The sequence below is a fragment of the Varanus komodoensis genome, unplaced genomic scaffold, assembly GCF_004798865.1.
Source record: "Varanus komodoensis strain SLA01 unplaced genomic scaffold, ASM479886v1 scaffold21, whole genome shotgun sequence".
NCBI lineage: Eukaryota > Metazoa > Chordata > Lepidosauria > Squamata > Varanidae > Varanus > Varanus komodoensis.
This window is the reverse complement of record NW_025335589.1, coordinates 8,841,586-8,867,916: the sequence shown is the minus strand read 5'-3', so window position 1 is coordinate 8,867,916 and position 26,331 is coordinate 8,841,586.

The window sequence follows — 26,331 nt, the reverse complement described above, 5'->3', positions numbered from 1 at the left end:
GGCACTTAAACATCTTTTACTATACCAAACACATTTTGGAAAATCTTGCCTTCTTCAGGGCACAAAATTAAAGTATCAGTGCCAAAATGATTCTAAAACCTGTAAACATACCTCAACGGTTACCACAAATAGTGTACTAAATGTTTTTTGAAGCACATTGGGCAAAATATTTTTCCAGCATTTGGTAATATTCTATTTGGGGACACATAATTGCCTTTCTTTTCTTGTGTCCTTGGTAAATACTTTAGACTATCTTTTCTATATTGTATATTCCAGCTTATTCTTGCATATAACTATTCATTTTAAACTGCCTTACAATCAACAGAACTGACCAGGAAAGAAGGATGCATAGCAAATACCTGTTATACTCAAGCAGCATGCCACAAAGAGCTTGGGAAAAGAATTATATGTATGAACCTGTCTCCCTGTCAGCAGCAGCAAACCAGACAATTAAATAGAGCCCAAGATGTAATTAAAACTACTTACAGTATATTGGGTGAATTTGTCAGCAAGGAGATAATGGACTCAAAGATCACTGTTTATCTGAGAGTAAAAAAGGATATGCTCTGCATCCATCTATCCCCAAAGGATGTCTCTTCCATGGCTAATAAAATAATGAGCTGTGCTCATTCAGAAGTCTGCTACCTGAAAGTATTGTAATCAGGAGCAGGTCATGCTAGGAAATCTAAACCAGGTTTGGACATTGTCCCAACTTGGAATGTTCTCTCTCTCTCATTTTGTTTTCTCAGTTCTGTTGCACCACATGTGTGCTGTTTTGAAGCGTGTTGACATGCTTTGCCTTGGCTCCGTGAACATTGCCAAAGCTATTGCTCCAAGTCCAGATTGGAAAGACTTGAAAGGGAAACTGAAGAGCTTATGATTTGGTTATGCCCTAAGCATTGCCGGATTTTGGCTGGCCCAGTATGGCCTCATGCAGCTGGATTTTGACTGAGCCAGTGTAGCTTCATCCTTCTGGGCTTCCTCGGTTAAGCATCCCTTCACTAAAAGAACAAGGAAAAAACAGAGATATGTTCCAGCCTTTGGTTGTGCTAATCACATTTCCTGGTGCCCTCTCATACAGTAACTTTAAAAAGATAATTTCTACTTCTGGGGTATTGCTAGATTTAATAATGGCATGGGCCTGTTTGGGAACAGCTTACAACTGCACCTCTATGAAGCAGGGAGACGGAATGTTAGAGCCCCCCGCTTCTGGTGAAGCTGCTTACGTTTGAAAACAGTTGTCTCAAATTATGAATTTGCCTGGCTAGCTGCACTCAGCTGAGATCCCTGCATTGGTAATTATTGTGTCTTTTCTTGATCCAAAGCAGAAGCCAGCAGGGCTCAGTGCAGCAAGATGTCACAGCACCAGGGAGAGCTCCTAGCATACAACTGGTTCCAGCTAGGTCTGAGACCAGACTGAAGCCTTGTGTGCTTCACTCCAGGAGTCCTTCCTATGCTGCATCCCTTCCTATGAAACGGAAAGCCTTTAAAGGGGCAGGCCAATGAGCTGGAACCAATCACTCCTCTACCCACCCAAGAGTTCACGCCAGGTACAATGCCTGCACTGGCTCCATTGGTTGTGGAGCCCTGGGAGGTAAGTATGTTGGCCCAGAACTGAAGCTGGACTTGGATTTGCACTTGTTGATTCAGACTTGAGGTTTCTGGCTTGGCAGTCTCCAGCGCTTTGTGCTCACTGGACTCTGGCAAAAGTCCATTTATTTCTAGAGATTTAAAACAGGCATTATCTTATCTAGAGATTTAAAACAGGCATTATCTTATAAGTCTGACTTTTGGAAATAGGGCTAATGAGAGATTCCATCCTTTAGCAGGAAGTAGTAGGAAGATTATTTGATTATCACCTCCATGGGCATATTTGTCCTGGGAATGGGACCTTCTTAGGACAGAGCAACAGAGAAATAGTTGTTGTTTTTTTAATTGTTGTGATTAAAGACAACCAATCCATCCACCCTAACCTAGTTCTCATGATGGCCAGCACTATCAACAATCCTCAGTTAACTATGCTGTGGTTGTGTGTTGGCCTGACTTGCTCAGTTACCCTCACTGGCACAGCTTACCATTCCATCCAAACCCTGCAGGGGTGGGTTTTTCCTCTGGTGAACAAGCCACCCCAGAACCTGCAACAGAACAGAGGTCCAGGGTGATTTGTTAAGACCCAGAACAACCCGCCCTCATCTGATTTGAGTGCGATGACTAACTGAACTAGTGGGGGTAACTCAATAAATCAGGTTGGCATATGACCAGCACACACAGCATGGTAAAGAAGCCACCATGACTTGTTAATCGCTTGGTGATCATGTGAACTGTCCCTTAAACTCCACTTGGCTGGCTTGTTAATGTACATGTATTTGTGTGATAGAATTTCAGGGGGGCAAATAGAAATCATCATGACTAAGTTAAGGGCAAATCATAGCAGCCATGCCAATGTGCACCTCAGTGTTCTTATTCTGATGCATGGATGTCCCAAGCCCAAGAGCTAACAAAGGTGGGTATGATTAATATCGTATATAAAGAAAGAACAATTCATTCTTTCCTCTATTCACAGTATTAGAGGAGAGGAAAATAAAAACAAAACTTTAAAATGTAATTAGTAGAAATGTAAGTTGACTGAGCTGCCTAATCTCTTCCTAGCCATTAACTGAGAGTTTTGCTTATCAACCAGGAAACCATGGCAATATGGAGGATTTTAAACTAAAATCCATGCAGTTAATATTTTGTGGGAAGAATTTTTTTTAAATGTATGCATTTAAGCCATAATCACTTGCAAAACTTAAATGCGGTGTCCAATTAATGAACAGTATATGGAATGGGTTATGGAAACCCTTTTTCCTTCCACTATCTCCTGTCACAATGCAGAGACTTAAACCTCCCGCACTGACCAGTGAGGGCAGAAATTGCTCACTGTTGCTTCTCTTTGCTTTTTAGCATTTAAATTGTTCTAGCCTGATGCTATGAAACCCTGTAACAGTATTTAATGTATGTTTAATACATTTAACATATACTGTAATTAAATGAGGAAGAACTGTTAAGGATCACAGCCATTTTTAGATTTGAGGAAATAATCTCCAAAATGGAAGAAAAACATTAAATGAAAATTGAACACTGTTATGAATATTGAAGTGAAAGCTAAATGGCATGTCCAGAAATATGTCTGTCTATGCATTGAGAGGGGGCAACAGTCACATATTGGAACAGTCTTCCATTAAAAGTAACCTGCATGTGAAAAGTTAGAATGTTAGGTTGGAGATGTCAATCAAACCTTCTCAAGGTGGTACTTCTGTTTATTCTGGGATGTTTTTTCTTTGTTTTACTTGGGTAGTATCCCAACATGTGGTCCTCCACTTGAAGTTGAATGGGTACTGCATGATTTTTCTAAATGTGTAGTTTAGTTCACAGTTCTCTATGCTCTAACAATTGCAGACCTAGTCCTAAACTTTAGTGTTGGAGACTGAGCCCTAGAATATGCCAAATAACAAAAAAGATCTTCAAGCACTCACAAAATACCTTTCAAAACTGGGTAACCACTCTTGATTGCCAAACATCCAAGAGAATTATCATGCAATCACTACTGGAAACCAGAATGTATGGCAATAAAATCACTGTTATAAGAACAGCATAGGTAGTTCTTGGAAGCTACACAGTAGTAGAATCTATGCAGGGATTTCCATATGACTTTAAGCTATGTGTGTTTAATGGCCACTAATCAGGTAAATCTAATGTCAGAATAAATTAGAGGGGCTCTTTTTCTTCCTTGTCTGTATTGGCTTCTATAAGACTATCTTCTTTTATCCTTATTTAAAAACTAATAAAAATAGACAGTTTCACATTATGGAAATTATCTCATACTTCATGAACAGTCAATGTTTTTACATATTCATATTAAACTAGAAGGCAAATATGAGAATATGAATAATATAATTCTTCATTAGTAAATGTATCTGGGGTTTTAAAGGTTCTCCCTTTGGTATTATTATTTTTTTATAAAAGTTACTTTAAGAAACAGCTAACATGAAAATGAACTGCAATGTTTATTATCGCATTTCTGTTACAACCTTCTATAAGGAATCTCTGGACTATTCTCTTGAGATAATCCCCCTTCCTACCAACCATATGTGGTAGGTTATACTCAGAGATTGTGAATAGCTTAACTAGGTAGAACCAGGTAGGGAACAGATCAAGATCTAATTCACTGGGTGATTTCAAGTAGATCTGCAAGGAATATGATGTCCTTGGTTCAAGTTCATCACTATACCACACTGACTCATGAGTGAACAGTTGTAAACTGCCCACAGAGCTTCAGTTATTGCATGACACAGAACTGAAATAATAATCCTCCTCCTCCTCCTCCTCCTCCTCCTGTCTTCCAGGTTTGCTTGTTGGCTGGTTTTCAGAAAGAAGTTAGAAGTAATTTACTCTAGAGATGATCCACTCTTTTGTCATCAAGTATCCCTGATCCCTTATTTGGCTGCTATATAAGATACCAACTTAGATATGCTTGAGAACTACTTTTTTCATGCTCATAAGAAAGCATAATCTGGGTCTTCAAGATTGTTTTTCATACCTTCTACCCTCCTCCAATATTAGACTTAAGAATGACACTAAGAGGTGTGTAGCAAAGCAAAGCAAAAACACTGACTCGTCCCATCCCTTCTCTAGATGAAGAGCCTGCAAATGAAAAGGGGAAGTCCACTGTGAAACCCAATTTCAACAAGTCAATACCATTTATAAAAAGAGGAGGAAGGATCTTTACCAATGCAGCAATAAATTATTTCATTAATGTCCATGTAAGAAATATGAGAACTAGCATTTATTTTATATTCACATCAAAAGGATGAACAAATTCCCAAACATAACTGACTACCCTGGTTCTCACTGTTTCTAAAAGCCTGACTGTGTGACTCCGTTGGCATTGACTGAAGATATTTCTACAGCTAAGTATACATGTTAACAGTCTACAGAACTATAGCATATCCCTTAGGCAACCTGTTCTGAAAAAACAGCTTTGGATTAATGCATTTTCCCCTCAGAACTGGGGAATAAGGGTGTGTAAACACACACACAGTTTTAAAGGGCAGTCTCTTGTGGGAGAGGCCCCCTTGTATTATTGGTAGATATGTTTTTCTCCTTCTTATGTTAGGAGCAGAGCATTCAGAAAAAACCATTCAGGCACAGATATGGCCCTTGTGGCACTCATTTATTTACCCATTCTTTACATACCTCATCCTGTTTTCTGGGACCACATGCTGATTTGCTAGTCAGTGTGCCTTCAAAAGGCAAAGTCTGGGATCCATGTCCCCAGGTGAAGCTGACCTGACAGAAAGATGTCCCTTTATCTTTACTTCTGTGGGGAGTTAGCCCTGTTCACAGTGAGGTGGTTACTCATTGCAAAAGCATCCTGGGGAATTTGGGGAGCACTCTTCCAGTCCTGGGAGTCACTGTGTGGCCAAGCTAAGAGGAGCAAAGAAAAGTCTTTTAGCAGGCCATGGATGCCAAGATCTTTGGCCAAAAAATGTTTCCAGCAAGGTGTCCTAGCTTGACAGTAACAGCCCTGAAGTGTGACCTGATGGACCCACATTTCCAACAGCCACTGCTCACCCTCAGATCAGATATCAAAATTCCAAAGAAAAGAAAGAGGGTAAAACTTCTAAAGTAACCTGATGAACAAACATTTAATCTGGCAACCAAGCAAATGCTTAAGAAACAAACAAGCAAGTGAATAAAAATCCCAACCCCACCCAATCCCCCAGGAAAGATGGCTATTACCTTTCCAGATTCCTTTGTCCTTGGGGAGCCCTGCCCCATTCCCATTTCTAAGGAAGATGACAGAGAGCAATGAGCCTGGTCTGAACACTGCAGCAAGCAGCTGTGATCCTTTCAGTCAGGGGAATGTTTTGTACCGGGGGCAAGGATGGCGTACTTTTGGATCCAAGGTGTCTGTTCTGCTTTGTTATTGTTTCTAAGTGTTGCAGACTGCCCTACTGGGGATATGGAAGGGATATGAGGACATGAATAGGTTTGGGGATATGGAAGTTAAGCAAACACAAAAATATCTAAAAGTGACAAGAAAGAAATAAACTACAAGGTGGACAGAGATGACAGACAGTGCGAGAGAAATGAAGAAAGTATCAGAGTACCAGATGCCATGTTGTTATTTCTTGGCAAACACATGGGACTTGGGTAGAAGCAAGTCTTTGCTGTATAGCCATTCCCCTGTACTGGTGAAAGAATCTCGCCAAGTTCCAGGGACAAGCATGAGGGGCATAAATGGACAAAGCCCTATAATCTTCTGGACCCCTTATTGCCTGTCTCTTTCTCCTTCCTCATTTCTTCCCCAATTTAAGCTTGGAGAGGCAGGTTGGATAGCTCACTATTCCACTGAGAAAACAATAGTACAATACCAGGCAAGCTGAGCTCTTTCACTATCACCTATTCCTCTGCCAGCTGCTGTCCCAATCAAGCTGAGAAACACTCACAGCTGCCATAGTATGGCAGTATTGTTTTCCTAGCAATATTGTGGCAGGCAGGCAAGAGGGTGGCTGTGAGTGACGAAGAGGGCCATGCAATAGTGCAATGGTGAATCAGTAGTGCAGCAGTTGCTGCCTAGAGTCCCATGGGATTGATCCCCATCACAACCTGCTGTTTTACACATCTTAATCCAAGAGTACTATGTCCTTCTCTGCCTATATTCTGCATTGTTCATATATATTTATCTATATCTCCTCCCTCCCCTCCTCTCTCCCCCCTCTCTCACACACATGCATGCACACGCACACGCACACGCACACGCACACGCAGAGAGAGAGAGAGAGAGAGAGAGAGAGAGAGAGAGAGAGAGAGTCGGTCTTCCTGGTAGTTCAAGATTAATCATTTTCTACCACAGCAGCAGTAATTGCTGCCATTTAATTTAATCTATCATTAATGCCACGAGACAGCTGGGAATTCCAAGTGAACCAGTGAGCATAAAAGTAGTATCTGTTTGTTAAGTAGGGGTAAAACTTTCTTCTCCTTTCTGAATCTGTAAAGACAAAGATGGCAAAGCAGTAGAATTATCTGTGGATGTGGTATGAACACACTATATTGACCGAAGCAAATAGGCACGCAACTATCAATGAGGTATGCAATTTGTTAACATACTGCTGGTTCACATGTTGCCATGATTTGTGTGTCCTGTTTAATCAGCAGAAATCCTATCAAAAAGAATATGAAAAATCAAATGATTACATGAACTAATCATAAGGACATAAGAAAGCCACAGCAGACAGACCAAAGGCATATCTAGTCAAGCCTTCTGCTTACACAGAGGTAAACCAGCAGCCTGTAGGAAATTCACAAGTAGGACAGGAGTGCAATAACACCCCCTCACCCACACAGTTTCTCAGAAATAATGGACACTGTACATGGCCATCATGATTAGTAGCTATTAGTAGCCATCAATGGCATGATTAGTAGCCATTATTTTCAATGCATTTGTCCATTCCCCTTTAAAAGTCATCCAAGCTAGTGGTAGTAGCAATTTCCATTTTAACTTCATGGTTGTTAGCCTGTCTCCTTGCCTTGGCTTCCTCAAATTCATTTATTCATTGTGAATGGGCCAACAGTTGGAATGATAAAAGAAAATATGTACCCAATCGGGCAATCTTTCAGTAGTATTTTACAGCTGAGGAATGTCACCACTTGGTAACATGGTGACATTACCATTGACTTCAAGAGACTGTGATATAATAAAGAGGTTTTTGCACATTTTTAAAATAAGAATGCAACTTGTTTAAGGAAATCTTTAAATGTGAATTAAGCCAGGATATATGTAAGTGTTGGAAGTGGGAAAGATAGCTGCTCTGGGTACACATTCTCAAGGGCTCCTGGGTGGTCTCCAAAGGAGGAGGTGGAGGAGGTGCTGGAGAGGGCTGTGGAAGGTGCACCATTCCCAGACATTGAGATGATATAAGCAGAGGTTCTTATCTCAGAACCAGACTCCCAGGGTGGGCAGGCAGCCCCTGGGAATAACTAAGATGTACAGCAGGTGGGAGGGGACTTGGATCAGGGGAGTTCCTAAGTCACAAACAAGGTGGGCAGAGCTCTTGACCCCCATGACACAAGATCAGCAGAGAAGGGTGACCCAATTAGAGGACTGGCTTACAGAGAGAAGGCATGCTTGTTTTCAAAAGGTCCCTCCCAAAGGGATGAGGCCCAGGCATGCTCATAAGGAAAGTTTTTGGAGGTGAATACTAGATTAGGTTCAATAAACTGCTCTGTGCATGCTCAGAGCTTCATTTTGGGTAATTATGCTTCTGGAAGACACTTTGGTCAATAAAGAGCAGTTTGCAAGAAAGGTCTGTGGCTTTGAATGAGTACAGGGAGGAAGCCTAGCTCACAACAGTGAGTTGTAATTCTGACATACACTGCAATCAGACCAACTTGCCACCCCCTGATCATACAGTAAAGTTTTATGTGAACTGCCAGGCTGGGACAAGAGTCATAAACATACAGGTGAATGATTCTGAGCCCAGGAGTTTGGTTGGAGCACCAGAACAGAATCAGGGCCAGCCACAATGGCAAAGCGAGGTCATCACCCCAGTGGCAGAGTCTGGAAGGTGGGGCAGGGGCAGCCACCACCCCATGTTTCCTTGTGAGTCCTCTGGCTGTTCACATCTGTGAGAGGATGGAGCTATGGATGCCCATGACTCATCCTGTGTGTGAGATACGAGGCTGCTACCTCAGGCACAGTGGAGGATGCTGTCCCAGTAAGTCTTGAAGTTTAAGCTGCTAGTTCAGTTGGTTCTGCACTTGGAATGGGTAGTGAGCACCAACCTGTACTTTACCATAGATGGTAAAGTAGAACTGGAACTCACAGCCCTTCCACTATCCACCTCCTCATGTTTTCTACATATCCCCTCCTACATTTTTAGGAGGGAGAGGAGTGATTTTCTTGCTATTGTTAAAACAGTTGGAGACAGAAACCAACACTAGTATAGGAAAGAGAACTTATGGTCTTCCAGGTATTGTTGGACTGCAACTCCTATCAACATTCACCTGTGGCAATGTGGCTAAGGCCACAGGTTTCCTACTCGACTCGCTCACTCACTGTTGTTATGCTCCAAGTCAGCTTTATAAACATTCAAAATTCAAATGTCATCAATATTCCAGATCTCAGTCTTAAGCAAAGATAATAGCAAGACCTATAACAGGTTTGCATGCAGTTGCTTTGTGGCAGTAATACAGCTTTGGTGGAAAGGTACAAATAAATCCCACCATATTTTAGGAAGCACTGTTTCTTGTAATAAAAGAGCCATGATCGTTTATAAGAGAATTAAGAATCTGGAGGTTAGATTAGTGCATTTTCATACTAATTTTAAGAGTGATTTTATTGCAAGCATTGACTGGAGCAATTATACCTTCTAGTGCTTGTGGTGCATTTTCAATTAGCCTGTAAAATGAAATCTTTCAACTGTCCTGCAGATTGCACAATACCTTGTTTTAGGGCACAATTCTGAAGCAAATTATAAGTCCTTTTGCCTAAACTTGCACTGTCTATGTCATCAAGTGCTTATGGAACAGTTTATGTGTTGAAACAGAAACACAATATTATTTAAAAGTATTCTTTAAAAGACAATGCATTTAAAAGGATTTTAGTTTAATACATCTGTTTCCTCTTGCAAATATGTAATTTTTTCTCCTTTCAATTTTTAAAACTATGTATTTATTGGTACTCTGCCCCTCCATATCTCTTTATAATCCTAAAGATAAGAACTTGGAATTCACTGAACCATCTGACAAATAATTGTCTATAGTTAAATGGGAAATTAATGATCACCATGTAATATCTGTCTGGTCATTGTAACTAGTATCTTGTATCTTGTAACTAGTATCTTGTAGCTCAGCAAACTGGCACTCTGCTCCTAAAAAGCTTCACTGGTGTATTTTTCTCTGGCACAGTGGGATGCAGGTGTAAATCAAGGCGGGATGTCAGATTTCCCGCTATTCCAGGGCTATTTTCTAAGTATTGCTATGCTGACACAGCAAGTCTTTGGATCGGAGAGTAGATAAAATAGCCTTCCTCCAAAGTCGATGATTTTTGTCTTCAGTAATTAAAGCAATGAAATGAGCCAGATGACGGGCCTTTCAGTATGGTGCTGACGGGATCACACAGATACACTTGTAAAATTTCAGGTTGAGTTCCACAGGGGGAACCCCTTTAGCCCAAGGGCCAGATTAAGTTCTGAAGAAGCACTTGGGGTCTACAGATCAGACCACACCCGGGTTGAACAGGTGAGGACAAAAATAATACCACACTGTAATTTAAAGTTCTTACTACCAGTAACTAAGTCTTGGAAGGAACATCTCCCCATTTTAGAATGGGGGAAAACTGAACAAAAGCCAAGAAACCACTCAATGATCAATGCAGGGAAAAAGAATGATGTCAGGAAATGGAGGATGGCCATCTGGGATAATCTGGAAAAGCATCTTAGGACCCCTGGAGGGTCAGTTTTGGCCCCCAGACCAGTCATTCCCCTGCTTCAGGAGTGTTGCTTTTTGAGAAGCCAAGCTCCAAATACGTTCCCTGTCATTATATTCAGAAAATGATGTTCGTGATCCACCAGCATCCTACCTTGATTAAAAGCAGCCTTTTCCCAACCTGGCACTCTCAAGATCCATTCTACTATAGCCCCAGCTGGCTAATGACCACACTGGTTGGGTGATGATGGGAACTGTAGTCTGAATTGTACTGGTTTGGGCAATGCTGGCCAGAGGAATGTGTTTAAAGATATCATGTAGCTAATAGGCCAAGTTAACACCACAGAAAACAAGAATCCATGCACACATTCATCCTTTATAACTGTTTACAGAGCATTATGTTCAAGCCCAGGGTTCATTTATCCTGGTTGGCAAGGAAACAAGTTTCCATTAATCTGTCAAGCCACTTCATGTATGCATACAGACAAGTTCTCTAAGCTGAGAGACAAAAATTTAATCTTCTTTGTCTGTTTTCATGAATACTGTCCTTTAAGTTTTAGAATGGGTGGTGGTATATCATAGCCTTGACACTTATGCCAATACCAGGAAATGTAATAAAAATAGAGGTTATGAAAGAGTTAATTTTACAATGAACTAAATAACAAGGCCAGTATGTAGGTGTATCTTTAAGTGCATTAAATAGAGAAGCTTCCCCCAGGCTGAATAGCATATGTAGGCGTTTCTATGTAGGTGTTCTTGCCTAAAACACTGAAATCCATCAGTTTTTACATAAAAATACAAGTTCACTCTTTTACAGATATAAAATTTAGATCATTATTGCTGATAGGATAACAGTCATAATTGACATTACTACATTATATTTTCTTTAGAAATATGGATATCTTGCCCCCCCCCCCCCACCAGCCTCATGCTATTTCAGCTGCTAGGAAATCTGAGCCGATGCAAGATTCTCAAGCTTAAACAATATGGGCTTGTTATTTCCATTCACAATATAACTTCATTATCCAACAGGGGCGCTGCACAAGGGCCCTTTCCTGCTGATTTCATTGTGCACACAGGACCCACTGCTGGCTCAATCGAGATTTAACACTTCCTGTAAGAAGCTCTGGAAATAGTAGATATGCTCCTTTCTAAATCACGATAGGTTGGTGGAGCTCTCTTACGCAATATCGTGAAATATCCTGTCTTAGAAATTACCATTCCTCTCATTTCCAGTTGCTACTGAAAGTACTAAGCCTATGCTGTTAGAACAGTTCTCTTGCCTGTGCAACAGCGGGGACACAGCACCCCAATGGATGCCACTGTGTTTCTTGAGGTTGAATTTCTATTGGTTGCAGGATTGAAGTTTACTTTCTTTTTTCCTTCAGGGATAGCAGTATCTGCCAAAATGCTGCAAAAGCATATAACAAAAACTTGGAATTTGATATATACACAGTTTTCGACAATGTTCTCTTATGTTTGATCACTACTGAAGGCTAAATAGGGTTCCTTCAATATAGTGACACAAGGCAAAGGTCTTAATAAATGATAACCCAGCAAGGAAGATACTTTCCAGGATATGCTCAAAATTTGAAACAAGTTTTCCTTTGATGCAGTTATCCTTGATGTGTTGACCTTAGAATATCCGGATTTGTATTGCCAGAGAGTAATGCCCAGAAAGAGCATACTGTAGCAGACAATTTACCAAAGAAACAAAATGTTGCCTTCACAAAAGAAGTGGCGGGTAAGGTTATCATAATGGTATCAGATGAAGGGTGGTTCTGTATGCCAGTTGCTGGAAACCATGAGCAGGAAGGCTCTATTACCTTCATGTCCTGCACCGGAGAACACAGCTGAGTAACCATCCCAAGAAAGACATACGCACATGAAGACATATTGTACTTGTTTTTAACTTGGATGTAACTTTACAGGTGGCAGCTTGGAGTGAGTCTGACATGGCATATGGAAGGAACCCTTGACTGGGCAGCCCAGCCTGTGTGCCAGAGCATGGGTAGACCCTACCAGGCATCTACAGTTTGCACAGTTCCCTGCTGCCCTAGGAGTGATGCAAAGATGCAGCCCCCAGCTAGGAGGCAGCCCCAAGGTCCCACTTGAAGGAACCTCCTCCATCCTTGTTAGAGAGTGGAGTGTACCCTCTTTCCCTTGGATTTGGATCCAGCCAATGCCATCTTCCTAAATTGTGCAAATTCTGGCCATTAACTTCCTACCAATGTTTATTGCTGTGAGAAAGGCAAAAACCCTATGAAGCTGGCCATCTTCCTCACCAAGTACAATTCCTTCCCAGCCTGGTCAACCAGCAGCTGAAGGATATCCATAGCAATGAACCTATAAGAACATGAGAAAAGCCATGCTGGATCAGACCAATGGTCCATCCACTCCAGCACTCTGTTCACATGGTAGCAAAACAGCTGTCCACAGGATCCCTCAGGCAGGAAGAAAAAGAGTTCTGTCTACCCCAAGCTCCTCAGCAGCTGGTGTTCACAGACATGGTGCCTCTGATGGCAGAGGTAACACATAGCCAGCAAGGCTAGAAGCCACTGAACACCTCCTCTTCCTTTAATTTGTCCAGTCCCCTTTAAAAGCCATCCAAATTGGTGGTCATCACTATTTCCATATAGTATGGACTTGCATTTTGGAGAATCATTCACTCAAGCTCCCATCATTCCCAGCCCATTATTCAAATCTAGACATACTAGATTACAGCCCATGACAGTATATCTGGAGAGCCCCAGAATGGAGAATGCTGACCTAGGGCATAAGGACAGGAAAGACCACTCCGTTTTGGCAAGTGGAGAAAAGCTTGGAATTCTGGGTAAATAGGAAGGCTACTGGCAATACTGGCTATGATGGGACTTGCAAGAATCAAAGGTTAAGTATTAAATTTTTTTCTGGTGTTAAGCATTAGTGGGGCCATTGATAGATATCAATATTTTAATTTGTTTTATGGTAACTTGAGCCATGTGAGTGGTCTGATTTTGGAACAGGAACAAAATGGGAGTTGCAGTCCAGGATACTGGGAGGTCACCAGGTTGGAAAAGATTTCCCTACAGTCTTAAGCCCTAATTGTCTATACCCTTTCACCAGGACACTTTTTCCTGTATTAGCTTCTCTCAGATAACTGCCTAGTCTTCCTTCACCCCTCCCTACTTTTGTCGTTCTAAGCCTGATTAGTATGTCCATCAGAAGGAGATGGTAGAATCCTAAGGTGACTGTGTAGATCAGGGGTTGGCAGACTTCAAACATATGTTTCACCAGAATTCTGAGGTCCGCCAACTGGAACTGGGTACTAAAGAGGCTCAGAAAAGCTGACACAAGACTGAGCAACCAAGTGCCACTGAGTTCAAAAATTTATCATCAGTACCAGAAGTGGTTGTTTAACAATATATCAAGCAAGTCTGCTTTAATTGTTCTATACTCCATTGAAGAAACCTGAATCTCTACTGCATTTTCTCAGAGTTATCTTGAAGGATTTGTCACTGGATAATCTTCTTTGGTGCTTTTGTATCAACTTTTCTTAAAAAATCCGAAGTGATAGTTTTAAGCTTTAAGCTCAAGTTGACTAGGAAATTTCCAATGAGATGAGCCTATATCTGCATGCCATTCTCAGTGCTGCAAAGGGGCATTATAGGAAAAATGACAATGGATGAAGTATATTATTTTCAAAGTTTTAAAAGACAGATTTTTTAAAGCTTCTTGAGAGAATCTGCTTACTTTTTCCCATTTAAAAAAGTGATCTCAGCGAACTAATTTCTCCTAGGTAAATAGCAACTGGAACATCAATTTCCTGTCAGCAGCTGCAACTCCAACAGTTTCAGGCCTTCATTCAAATGTGTGAATGCTTGCCCTAAATTGCATCATTTCTCATTTAGTGTACCTTAAAAGCATTTTCTGTCACTCACTCATAATACTGGCAAAGGGTATTGGCTGTACAGCGGCTTGCATAAAGCGCCACTAGAAAAGAACAGCAGAGCAGCTAAGAGAGAACATTAGAACACACTCATCTTGTTGGGTGGGGGAATCTATTTTCACTAATAAAAAGAAGCAGCCAAGTTTGGTGAGCTGATAAAGTTTGAAGAAAATATACAAGTTAGGTATTTGCTTGATCTTTTTAAAATAGCTTCCTTCTACTTCCAAGCATCTTCTGCAATACAGAAAGTTTCATTTAAAGGCAGTCTAGAGAAAATTTAAATTATAGAGCCTCAGGAGAAGCCCTGTACTTGAGGTGTGTCACATGCACTGTAAAAACCACAAACGTTCTGTTCCTAGCAGAATTGAGATAATTTGCCCTACCACTATGAAATGATATATGATGGTTCACTTCAGTGGAGAGGTACAAGCTGTCCAAATCTCAGAGACACTGAATAAAACCTGGTAGAGTTACAGGAATTTTGAAATTGCAGACAGACGGGTTATCGGTTGGATCTTTCCAGCTGTTTGTGCTTGAGAGGGAAAACACTTTCAAATAATTTATCAGGAGGCAAAGATGAGTTAGAAAATGCATGTGTGTTCCCAAGGGGTGCCTTTTGTTTACTTCGGTTAAAAATGTAGTGCACTTTTACGGTTATGGCTATCCTTTGTTCCCCTGTTATTCAATGAAGGGGAGGGAGGTGGTACTCAGTATAGGTGGGGATGATAGGCATAGTCCTATCCCATGCTCCTGGAGTCCTAGAGTCTTCTGTCCTCCCCCAGCAAAGGTTCTGCACTTCATTTTTGAAATAATGTTAATTAATAAAGGCAGGCAAAAGCTACCTGCCTCAACTATGTTTGCTGCTGCCAGATAATTTTGATTCGCCATCCCTGTGTATCAATGTGTGCAGAACAGATGGGGCTCAGGAGCATTCATCCCATTGCTTTGCCTGTGCTCAGTACTGCATCAATAATCAAATTAGGACTCCAGAAAACAGGCATGGGGCACTGAAACAAGCTTCTCCTCCTTCCTGCTTCCTCAGTTCCCTTATTTATGCAGTTTAATTTATTATTTATATGTCATTTTCTATTAAAATAATAATAAAACAGATTATGAAAAAAGGAAAATACTCTTGGGATGCAATTCTCATATGCATCTGACAGGAAGTTGCACTGAACTCAGTCATATTTCTTTCTAAATAAACATGTACAGGACTCCACTGCTATTCTCAGTTTAAAACTCTGTCAATACTATTTAATGGCCTGATTTGCCCATAATGCTAGGTTATGGCATGGCATAAGACATACATCAGTTATACATAACTTGACATCTGGCTTATGGTTGTGTCTGAATCCAACCTCACAAGCAAGCCGTGTTTGTAAACCTGATCGAAACCACAAATAGAAACAAAGGTTTACGCTGTCTTGTGGAGTCTGGCTTGTTTATACCATGGCTTGTTGTGAAATTGAATTCAGAACTATGGCTTATTCCTGGCTTGTCTGAACTACTGTTCACCCTGAAATATAAGTGTCTAAGAGGAGATGCTTAAAGATAAAACCACTTAAAGTTGGCAAAATGGGTAGGAGAAAAACAAACTAGAAATGCGGGGTGGGGAGCTGCAGTTGGTCTTGTTTGCAAGTTGATTCATACAGAAAGCTGCAAACCATGATTAACATAAACCATCACTTAGCCTTATATGCAAGCTCAGCCAGCACAATGAAAGATCGTCTTTCCAATATTGAGAAATCATGGAGTATGAACCTATTGATTGTGGCGACAACACTGTTGGCAGGATACTAGAAAAACCCTTATTCTTCAGCTGTCTGGGAATAGAAGTCAAAATGTCTGAAAATCTCACTAAAATGGACAAAATAATGGAGGCTATTTAAGAAGATTCAGTACACAGCAGGCACTGAAGGCAGCAGAGGAAGGATAAGTTTCATTATGTGCTGGATATCCGGCTGGCTAGAATCCTGATTTTTATAATAATTATATATAAATAAAATTTAACAACTTGGGGTTGGACAATACAAGGAGAAAGCAGTATAAAGTACAAACATAAATAAAGCATGCTAACTTTAGCTGGATGAATGCCAGATGATGCGGGCACAGCTGTGGCTTTCAAGAAACATGTTCTGTGGTTGACTGGGTATTCTCTTGTGTCCTTCATTTTAAAAATGATGTGAGTTTCTACCACCTGAAGGTCCTGCAGGCCTCCGTTTTCTTCTGTTCCTCACTGTCTCTTAGAAAGTTACTTCCTGACACCTTAGATCCCAAACCAGACTTCCACTGCTTGTGCTCCATGGCTGCTACAGCATAAAAGTGCTTCCGGGCTCTGCAGCCTAAGGTACTCTCATAGGGCATGGCTTTTCTTTGACAGAGCTGGGGCAAATACTGGTTTCTTCTGGCCAAACCATGTCTCAGTACCTGGTTGAGTTACAGATAGTAGTTTCTGGACTGGGAACCTGTGAGTCCAAAATAAATGAGGCCAGGTTCTGCACACTTGTGTAAACACTACTACTTTCATGTGAACTTTGGCCTTGAGGCAACAAACAGATGCACTCCAGAAACATTCAGTTCCCTTGGAATGGTGTTTTGGAAAGAATGGGTACGGAAGAAGCAAAGTGCAAACTATGGAAGGAAGCAATGCAAGATTACACAAAGCCCCTCAAGCTGTTTAGACACTGCTGCTTCTAAGAGAACCAACTGGAAAGGACCACAGAGGCAGGTCCTTTATGCCCCTTACAAAAGTATGGCTATTGGAAGTCAAAGGTGAGCCCTGAAAAAGTCCCTGATTGGAAGCTAGAACCTGTCCTGTCAATCATGGAACTAAAAGCGCCTTCAGAGGCTCCCCCTCCACTGCCCTCCTCTCATCTCTGTTTGGGGAGGCTTTAGCAATGGATTGAATAGGCAAGAACAAGCAAGACCCCTCTTAAGAAGCTGTTCAGAAGCCTGCGCATGCGCCTGCTTTGGCTTGAGCAACTTCGGACAGAGTCCCTTGGATTCGGAAGTGGGCCACTTCAGCCTTAACGCATGGCTCATCCCTTGTGCACAGTCCAATCTTCACTGTTCTGTGTCAAGAATCTAAGCAAATTATTTCCCTCCATGCCTCAAACTTTATTCCAAGAATATACATGTTTTGCTGCTTTCCCCTAAGTCAACTCTACATTTCCTTTTTGTATTTTTCCCCTTCAACAGACCGCAGAGAAAACATGAAAACACACAGAAACTTGTGCTGCAGGTCACATACTGATCCTCATAGTTTACAGGACTCTAGAGGCTGCTTTTGCCAGACAAAGCCTAGTAATGGCTTTGATATGCCTACCATGCCGTTACATTATTTCTAGACACATACACATAATCTTTTCTAAACTGATTTTTCCCCAGAAGAAGTATTCACTAGTGTCCAAGTCACTTAGGAAGTGTCTCCTGAATATCCAATTGAACTGCTAATGATCTCACCTAGGGAAAATTTTTCCAGCATAGCAAAGTTTGACAGGTATGTGCCTTCATAATGAATTTTGTATGTTGGTTTTATGCACTTGAATGGATCATTTTATTTATTCTACTCAAGAAGAAGGGGAACTTATGGCAGTAACTATTAGGCTTTTATCAAAAGTATGTCCATTGACATCCAACCTTTGCTTGAATACTGCAGATTATTTCTGCCAAGTTCCCTGTCAGTATAAGATGGTTTTAGATTCATTAACAGTGAACATACCACAGTGGGGGAATCCAAATGGTGAACCTTGAAGGCAGAATCTTTAGAGCAGCTTTTCTTATAGAAAAATGGGTGGAGTATCGTTCCATCAGTAGGTATTAGCCATGATGGCCAAGTGGAATCTCGGCTTTATGAGGCCATGTTCCACTGCATAACAGTCCAGGAGGGGCGTTGTTTCCACGCTCTACTTGTGGACTTAAGGGCATCTGGTAGGACACTGTGGGAAACAGAATGCCAGAGATCCACCTTATCCAGCAAGACTCTCTTTGTAGAAATAGGCATGTTTGCAGAAAGCCAATGTGTCACTTGTAAAAAAGCATCTGGATCACAGAATAAATAAACTGGAAAAAAATCAAGATATTAAAGGCTGTTGAGATATTTTATATATCTGAATAAAACTCTTGCCACTTTGAACCAATGTATTGCTTACACTCTTAACAACTTAGACCTGTTGGTAAGAAAGCAATGAAGTCAATACGGTCAAGGTGAAAGGCATAAAGCAGAGATAGTTTAGAATATCACTTGCCGCCTCCTCGCAATCCCTCTACCCCACTATTGTTCCTGATACAAAATAAAGAGTGAGACTATATAAGCTAGGCATTCCACATGGGCATCACAAAGAATCACTAAGCACTCAAGTTCAGTGAAACGATGTATGGGAGTGTGAAATAGAAACTTGGTATTGAACAGGCTTGGTGTCAAAGAAACCTCTGCTAAGTTATTACAGCTGTAACACTTATGTCCATGCCACCGCTACAGCTACCAAAAACTCTTATTCTCAGTAGAAAGTTACTGATGCTGATGGTAAAATCAGTAAAATATCACTGACAGGCACAAAAAAATTAATGACTGTTGATAGAACCCAGTAAGGAGAAAAGAAAACAAGTCAAGTCCAAATAGCCAAATACTCTATGCTAGAATGTGTCCCAAGTTCTCTGTCCCTCTTGTTCATAAAATCAGCTCATGCAAGCTGTGATTCTGAGCAGAGTGTTCTCTATGTTCATGACTCGTTGAAAGTATTATGATTTATATGTGAAAAACACTGTGCAGTGTTGCCACCGTATCCATTATTTCATTGATAATCCCAGATGCAATGCAATATTTAGATGTTGGGCTATAAATTCTGCAGATAAACCCATGTTGTTGTATCTATCTATCTATCTATCTATCTATCTATCTATCTATTGAAAGCTTTTCTATCCTGTCCCCTACAAACACCTTGGGAAAGCTTACAATTTTGGGCATAACCATATGTCTCTGTGACATTGTCAGGGGAGAGGGGCATAGGATTATTCATGGTCCTTCTTCTGAGATCCTGCAATCTCGGAACTTGCTCTCCAAAAAATGAGCAGGGCAAAGGCTGAAGTTGGGGGTTTTCACCAAGACCTATCAGCATTCCAACCTCATTCATGTCCACTCCCTAATGCTTTATCTGGACAGTCAAACAGGCCATCCCAGTAAAAATCAGAGTGCAATTTATGGTGGAGATCACTGCAAGTTTGAAGGCTTACATGCAGGAATGTCAGCGGTGCTAGGACTGCATCCTTTTTAACCTTAATGTGCTATACTTTGATACTGAGTGAGCTCAGCAGAGACACCAAGGCAAGCTGTCAGATCAAGACCATGTAAGATTATCAGCAGATGTTGTATACCCTCAACATGCATCATGGTTTCACTAATTTGGGCAGTTACAAGAAAGAGGAGTCCTGATTTGGGGGCAGGAATAGCAGAGATACCAAGAAGGTGTTTATTTAAAAGCAGGTGGGGTAGCTGGATCTGTGTTTTGCGGTTTGACTTCTGTCTCTGCTTTATAGTATTAAAATCTGCACATCTTGTCTGCTGCCCTGGAAGATGATTTGATGAAGGGCAGCATAAACATGTTTTAAATGAGCAAATGTGGGAAACTTTCCATCAGGTTGTGCTGTTCTCAGGAGCAATGTATGTGGCATTTCAGCCTCTTGTTTGCATCCTATACAATGCTTGCAAGTACAAAGGACTTTACTGAGCAGTGTGGGATCTGTATATGATAATGCAAAATGACAGCTGCTTTGGGCTTCTATCCCTTGCTGAGTATTCCCCAGAACCCCTTCCAACAGCAATTGCAAAACTTTTCCTTTCTCTTTGAATGACTATCATTTTATCACATTGGATTTTCCCCTAACTGTTCAGCTGAGACAGCTCTTGCTTATTACTTATGATCTTCTTTTAGCTAACTCTCATGGACATTACTCACACTTCTTTGAACTTTCTGGATTCTCAGGGGCTAGTTTTTGTCTGCTACCTCCCTCCCTCCCTCCCTGTCCTATCATTCTATATTAACTTCTATTAATGACTTTCTTTCCTGTGGTACCTGTTTCTGTTGGTTTCCCCAGAGTGCGTTCTGCTGTTGTCCCTTTCTCTTTCTCAGGTTCTCCAACACAATGCCCTCCTTATGAGTGGCACTAGCTTGGAAAAGGCTGCTCCAAGTCTTTTCCCCACATTCAGACATTATTTATTAAACTTAGTTCCTATATCTATGCTGGTGGCCTTCAGCTTTATTCTTCACCTTATTTGACCCCTTTAGCTTATTGTTCTTCCTGAATGGCAGCTAATTAAATGTGCATGTCTTCTTACTTTCTCAAACTAAGCTCACAATCCTATGCATGTTTAGACCAAAAGAAGACCTAAGCTTCCAGTGTGGCTACCTATGGAATGTTGCAATTGGTAAGGTAGGTCTGTCTGTCTGTCTGTCAGATGATTGGTTGGTTTTGGTCTGCACCCTGGATCTGTCAAAAACCAAACTTCTGGGCTCATGTAATGTTTCATCAGTTCCCACCTCCTGTTCATTAAGTTTAGATTTCACTATTAAGGTTTCTAAACTCCTTAATATGAAAGGTTTAACTCTCTTTCTCTCTCTCTCTCATTGCTTTTGTTCAGATAAGTTTTGGTTTGCCTCCCTTGTTTTTCCTCCCTTCAGGATAGATTCATTCTCATCTCCAACTTCCTTCTTCACTTCTCAGACCTTCTGCCCATCTCTGCTATCCACTTAGATTTTTTTCTTGCATCTCTCCTCAGAATTTCTGCATACCATTTTCAAGTGTGTGTGCATGTGAGAAGCATCCAGCTTAATCAGACCAAAGGCCTATCTAGTCCAACATTCTGTTCCCATAGTGACCTACCAAATGCCCACAGAGAAGGCCTGTGTACAACAGCACCTTCCCACACAGGTTCCCCAGTCACTGGCACCCAGAGACATAGTGCCCCTGATCTGCTCAGCAAAACATTGCCATCATAATTATCTGTTACTGTTTAGCATTTGTAGTCTCTCTTGCTGTATCTTCTCTTGCTTCATATCCTTTCACATTCCCTCTTTGATGGCAGCCCAATATTTCCCCATATCTGACTGGTTGCTATCCCCATTTCTTTTCTGAGGGATTCTGCCTCCTGAACTGTGGGCATCTCCATCTCAAGATCCTCAGCTTGTGTCCTGGGTTCCCTTCCTGATCATCCCCTACATTCCCCAACTCGTTGGTGTCACACATGCCTCGAATAATTTCAGGCTTTTGTGCAACCTTGCCTTCTGCACGAGTGCCAATGGTTGGTTCAACCAACATGCTATTTCAGGCCAAATATTTGCAGCCTATGTATAAAGGAGAGAACAACAAGAGTATTATTTGCCCTGAAAAGTTTATGAACGTAGTCTTAGGGCATTTCAGATGAGGTCATAATGCATTCCACAGTAGGGCTATAAAGCCGTCTTACATAGATGCCAGTATCTTTCAAACAAATGTAGGTATCTAAGTGCATACACATATAAAAATATGGCATGTCACCAGTATCTCAGCACATTTTATGCATTTTACACAACCTTTATGCATTTTCTTTGGGTCTGCTTATAGACACACATTAGAGAGGAAGAAATGTTCAGCTCCGTTTTAGCTACTGTGTGCACTTGTTTTTTCTTGTCACATACTCCATTTGGTCCCCCTTGCCGATGCCTGTGTTTGCATCAGCTCCTTCTGTTCAGGAGGCAGAAAGAGAGAACATTTTGCTTTGAAGCTAGTGTGAACGCTACTCCATAAATCATTCAGTGGAGGCTATAGCAACACTGTTCTCCCATCCCACAGCCCATGCTAGATCTGGAATTTGGAGTCCATTGCCAAAAGTGAGCATAGTACAATATGTAGCTTTAGCCAAGATAAGCTAGGCTTGGTGAAGCACACCATGAAATAGCCTATACCCTAATCTGATGTACACTATAATAATGTCTACTTAATATTCACTTGAATGCTTTCACCAAGGTTTCATTTTAAACACAGTTAATAAATTGAAATCTCAGATTTATCTCTCTAGAGAGCCTGAGAATATTTTCCCCATTGTACTGCAAATGGAAAATAATCCTCCAGTGTTCAGTCACATTCCACTGGAGATTTTCTCTGCTTTAAATCAAAGCAGCAAAAACAAGAGTTTATTGTAGCTGCCCACGAGGGAAGCATCATTTCCAATATCCTGATTCTTTGCGGCTGCTCATGCTGCACGGATGCAACCTGGGTATAATCTGTAACAAAACAACCCAGCCGTTTCTTGCTTTGTAGAAAGAATGATCCATCGGCCTTTAACACCCGTCCTTTATGTTCTAAGTTAAGAAACATTCACAACAACCCTATTAACATATTTTATGAAACAGAACAGAAAAGACCTTCTCAATGGCCTTTCCCTCTATTCTACATTATTGGTCACTTTCTAATTCATCTATAAAGGCATTTGGCATGTCTAATCAGTGGTAGCAAGTAAAAATAAGACAAATCTTCAAAAAAGGAAAATTAGAAGGAAACTGATGGGAAGTTTGGACACATTCTAAAAAACTCCATTACATGCTACACAGAGTTACTCAGCAGTAGCAGGGCTGGCCCAATGCATTTTGCTGCCTGAGGCAAAGGACAATACGCCATTCCCTTCTGTTTCATGTACAGAAGCCAACAAAACTGGCCACTGAATCTGACTTCAACCATGGCAACAGAACAGGATCTTCCACCGCACCTGAGGGCAGCAGGCTACTTTAAGGAGTGCAGGGCTGCAGCAGTGGATTTCCTTGTTGGATTTCCTTTCCAGAAAGTGGGCTCAGGGTTGCATCCTAGGGCTGTTTCCCTGAAATATGTCTTCAGAAGTAAGTCAAGGGCACAGGACATTCCGCTGCCTTCCCTTATTTCCCACACAGAAGCCAACTGGCCTGGCAGTTAGCTCTTTCGTCAGCAGGAGGGAGCGGAGACCAAACTTCAGGGCAACCAAGAATGGCCAGCTTGGGGAGCACAGTGCTGCTGCTGCAGTGAGTGATTAGAGTTAGGGTGGCCATGAGTCCTCTTTTATAAAGGGCAGTCCTTGGGTAGAAGGGCTGACATGTCCAATTCTGGCTTAAAGATCAAGAACCACAAGAATGGCTGCAGAAAGCACCTTACTTGCAGACTGAATGGGCCAGTACACAGGACACCATTTTCCATACTAGGGTGAGATTTATTTAAGCTAGAATAATTATTTCTAAATTTGAACCCAGTCTATAAATCAGGACATGCAATTTTAATGCAAATATTACCTCTTTCGTCTTCTGTTCTGGTGAAGCATCTCTCCTTTTGGTGCAGTTCATATATGGTCAACTCAATTAGGATAAGGGAACCTCAGGATCACCTCTCCACTGTACCATGAAACTCATAGGTCTTAAGCTAGCCACTGTTGGTCTAGCATTGTGAAGATACAAGGGAAGAGGGTATCTTTGACCCATTGTGAGCTCCTTGAAAGAAGAGAGGGATAAAAACATAATGCATAACGCATATACTTAAATGTATTCTGATACATTTCTGAGAAAAAGTGCACAGGATCAGGCTGTATGCCTCCAAGCTTTGAGCTGGTTTTGTTGTTGTTGTTGTTGTTGTTTTTTTGAAAGGGTTCAGTTTTTACAGCTTGTGCTATAACCCCTATGGAAATTTTTCTTTGGAAACTGCTGCTGCAGAATTGCTGCTAGAAGAATGCTTAATTTATCTCAGGAGAGGAGAAACTTTTTTTTTTTTTTTTTTTTTTGTCATGGGCTGCATGCCAACAATGGGCACCCCTTGAGCCAAATGGGTATGATTAGAACAGAAAACCCCCTCTTACTTCTTCCCCAATCCCTGCTCCCATTAGGCTTGAAAAGCATGGTTCATTATATTGTGAGATATATCACAGAGCTACACTGTTTCCTTTCCTATATGTTATTTCCTTTATTTTCCCATTTAATTTATTCTCTTTAGTTCCATCTCTTTTGTAAAAAATCTATTGTTCTGATGAGAGCCAATGAATGTCCTGCTACAAGAAGACATTCCAGCTTCCACATGCACAGGGAAGGCCCTCTGGGATGGGCTCCCAGGGCCTCCTCTGGAAAGGGAATTGAGCAGCAGTGGCAGTGACTGAAAGCTTGGCCATGCTGCTGATGGTCTTGAGGAAAGTGGCAATAGGACAGTGAGACTGGTGGCAGCAGGCCATGAGAACAGCTGCAAGTTGGCAGTGGCAAATGAGCACGGGAAAGCGTAGGTAAGAGCTTTGGAGCCAAAATAGATCTGCCAGGTTGCTGACGGGGACTGGGCATTGTTCTCATATAACCCCAGTTCTCCGTCAGCTTCACTGACTCCCTATTGAAGTCTGGGCCCAATTCAAGGTGTTGGTTATGACCTATAAAGCCCTCAACGACTTGGGACCTAGTTATCCAAAGGAACGTCTGCGTCCATATATGCCCGCTCTCTATGATCGGCAGCGGATGCCCTTCTCCGGGAACCCTCCGTGAAGGATATTAGGAGGGTCAGTACCTGGAGGAGGGCCTTTTCTGCGGTGGCGCCCCACCTATGGAATGTGCTCCCCAGAGAGGTCCACCTGGCGCCGTCATTATTTGCTTTTTGGCACCGGGCTAAGACCTTTTCATTTAAAAGTTATTTTAACTGTTAATTTATTATTATTGTATTTATAGATTTTAATATATATAGCCGAGATGGTACCAGTTTTTAAATTATTGATTGTATTTTTATGTTTATTTTGGATGTTGTGAGCCACCCCGAGGCTTTGTTGCAATGGGGGCGGCATAGAAATGTTTTCAATAAATAAATATGCAATTCATGGGTTTGCACCCTTACTTTCTGTGGTGTCTTCAGTAATCATCCCACCAAGTGAAAAAATAAACAATGGAAATCTGCTAGCATCTTTCTTTTTTTACTCATTCTTTTTTTGAGGTTAAAGCTATAGCAGAGAGAAAAGTCAGCAGTAAAGTATTGGTAGGTTTTGAAAAGCAGGCACTTAGCATGATAATTTTCATGGACACATTCCCACAGAGAATTCAAAAATTCAGGCTGCTCTGATGATCCAAATCAACAATCCAGTTGTGGCATTTTTATGTCAGTCAGGAGCAGGTCCTATGCCCAGCTAATGGGCCTTAATGGCCCATTTCGAGTTGAAGTCACCCCAAAATATTTTGCATTACCTGAGGAAACAAGGTATTGCTGCTGGGAAATTCATTTACCGGCAACTAGGGTGAGAATTTCAGCAAATCTCAGACAAAACTGAGAGCTTTGAGTGAGGTAGCAGGTGACTTTAGCATCCCTGTTAATAAAATGCTGGTTCTGCATCTCTGAAAGTCCTGGCTTTATGGCACCATTCAGTGTCAGCCCTGCTGGAATGAACCTGCAGGCTTATCCCAGGGGTAAGAAAGACAAGTGAGAGACGATGCACCTGTCCATGCAGCAGAGGTGACTGAAAAGGTCAGACATCACCATGTTGTTCAAGGTGTTAGTGAAATGATTCTGGACTTTCTGTAAGGGAGCAACTCTCTCTCTCTCTCTCTCTCTCTCTCTCTCTCTCTCTCTCTCTCTCTCTCTCTCTCTCACACACACACACACACACACACACACACACACACACACGCACACAAGCTCTCTCCAATGGAGTTTCCTTCCACCTAAGAGGGTACAAGATTATAAGCTCAGACAGCTTTCAGATAGTTCTGTTGCACTGCCTTATTAAAGATTAGCAGGTTGCTCTTGTAACTCCCACCCTCCACAACATCTAGAATCTGAATGTTGGCAATAACACACCAGACCTTGCATCCTCAGATGGGGTTGTTTGCAGGTACCAGGTCACCCCAGCCTCATCCACTCTTGCATTGCCTTTTCACCTGGTCTGAAGTGAACCCATTGCTGTTCTTTGGTTTATGCAAGGA